Genomic DNA, 2,747 nt, shown 5'->3' on the forward strand with positions numbered 1-2,747 from the left:
GTTCATGCGAACTCTGCTTCATTGCTGAGGACCTTTTACTTTTCGATTAATGAATTTCAACGTGGTCGGACGAACACCGGACACGGAGCGTGCTCCGGGCGTCCAGCTGAGTTCACAAGGGAAGGCATTCGCAAAATCCATTATATGGTAATGTAATACCACAGAATAAACATTTGTGAGATTACTAACAGTGTAGGCATCTTAACTGAACGAGTGCATAATATCCTGCACACAGAATTGGCTATGAAGAAGTTGTGTGCGAGGAGGATGCCGCGTTTGCTTAAGTCGACCAAAAGTGCATCTAGCACAACTTTCTTTCTTTCTTTCGCTTGTGCCTTTTCCCGCAGTTAGGCAGGGTCGGCATGGTAATCGGGTTTGGCAATGTTAGTGGAAGGGATGGCCAGATGCCCTTCCTGCCTCCACCCCGTGCCCCCCGAGACGAAATTAGTGTACCCCAACTGTCTGCGACTAGTGTAAACCATGGAATAGTACAAAAGTGTTCAAATGTTAGCGAGCCGTGTAACTGAGGAAAAAGGTTTCTCAACGTGCACCGGAGAACGCAAAGACCATTTCGCTTACTAATTAGGTGATGACCACTGTTTCTCGGGATTCTTAAAAAATAACCCTCACAGATTATTTGGAAAATGGGAGAATCATAACTGGACCCTGTTATAATTCATTAATGGATTATTTGACACTATCGTTGGCTGGGAAAAGGCCTAGGTTGGCACAAAGAAAAGCGCCCTTTAAGCAGGATAATGCACCACACCACATATCTACATCTACATCTACATCCATACTCCGCAAGCCACATGACGGTGTGTGGCGGAGGGTACCTTCAGTACCTCTATCGGTTCTCCCTTCTATTCCAGTCTCGTATTGTTCGTGGAAAGAAAGATAGTCGGTATGCCTCTGTGTGGGCTCTAATCTCTCTGATTTTATCCTCATGGTCTCTTCGCGAAATATACGTAGGAGGGAGCAATATACTGCTCGACTCTTCGGTGAAGGTATGTTCTCGAAACTTTGACAAAAGCCCGTACCGAGCTACTGAGCGTCTCTCCTGCAGAGTCTTCCACTGGAGTTTATCTATCAGCTCCGTAACGCTTTAGCGATTACTAAATGATCCTGTAAAGAAGCGCGCTGCTCTCCGTTGGATCTTCTCTATATCTTCTATCAACCCTATCTGGTACGGATCCCACACTGCTGAGCAGTATTCAAGCAGTGGGCGAACAAGCGTACTGTAACCTACTTCCTTTGTTTTCGGATTTCATTTCCTTAGGATTCTTCCAATGAATCTCAGTCTGGCATCTGCTTCACCGACGATCAACATTATATGATCATTCCATTTTAAATCACTCCTAATCCGTACTCCCAGATAATTTATGGTATTAACTGCTTCCAGTTGCTGACCTGCTATTTTGTAGCTAAATGATAAAGGATCTATCTTTATGTGTATTCGCAGCACATTACACTTGTCTACATTGAGATTCAATTGCCATTCCCTGCACAATGCGTCAATTCGCTGCAGATCCTCGTGCATTTCAGTACAATTTTCCATTGTTACAACCTCTCGATACACCACAGCATCATCTGCAAAAAGCCTCAGTGAACTTCCGATGTCATCCACCAGGTCATTTATGTATATCGACCATAACAATGTCGAAAGTGCGTGAAATGGCCTTTCAATTCGTTCCTCATTGAACCTTTTCACCAGACTTAGCCCCAAGTGACTTCTTCCTGTTCCCTAACTCGTAACTTTGGCTTGCCGCGAAGAATTTTTTTTTTCAAATGAGGGAGTGATAGTTGCTGTCAACATGTACATTGCAGAGATTTACAGAACCCATTTTTCGGATGGGAGAAAAGGCTGGAGGATGTCTGGAGGATATCCCTCAAAGGAGACTATGTCGAGAAGTAAGATGGGATGTTTACGGAAACAACATTTTTTCTTGCATATTTTGTAGACTTGCCACACCACTCTAGTACAATTATAGCATTTGTAGAATTATGGAAAGCTTTTGATGACGTTGATACACTTTGAGATTATGAAGATAGCGAGGATAAAATACAGATAGTGAAAAGTTATCTACAGCTTGCACAGTAATCACAATGCAGTTATAAGAGTGAGAGGACATAAAAGGGAAGCAGTAGTTGAAAGGGGAGTGAGACAGGGTGTTATTCCGACTGATCGCTGAGCAAACAGTAAAGAAAATCAAAGAGAAATCTGGAAAGAGAGTTAAAGTTCAGGGAGAGGAGATAAAATCTTTGAGGTGTGCCAATGACATAGTGACTCTGTCAAAGATAAGGGTAATGCAATTTAGTAGAATTAAATCAGGCGATGCTTAGGGAATTAGATTAGAAAATGAGATCCTAAAAGTAGTAAAAGACTTTCGGTATTAAGGTCAGTTCACGGAGGAGACATAAGATTTTTTAGTGATAGCAGAGGACTTGAAACGTCAGTTGAACGTAATGGATAGTCTTCAAAAGAGTTTACAAGAAGAGCATCTACAAGGGTAAAACTTGAGACAAGAGGAGTGTGATGCTGCGTTATTTTACCATCAATGAAACGGGTGACGAAAGCCTGAGGACTTGTGTAATGACTAGTTGATTGAGTAGATGAGAGACGTGCATGTGTGTGCGGGGGGAGGGGGGGGGTGGTTGATAAAACTCGTCAGGGAAACCAAGTGTTGTACAAAGTAAGCAGGTTTAAGTGGATGTTGTTTGCAGTAATGAAAAGATTTATACAGGAA

The sequence above is a fragment of the Schistocerca cancellata genome, chromosome 6 (assembly GCF_023864275.1).
Source record: "Schistocerca cancellata isolate TAMUIC-IGC-003103 chromosome 6, iqSchCanc2.1, whole genome shotgun sequence".
In the NCBI taxonomy this organism is placed as follows: domain Eukaryota; kingdom Metazoa; phylum Arthropoda; class Insecta; order Orthoptera; family Acrididae; genus Schistocerca; species Schistocerca cancellata.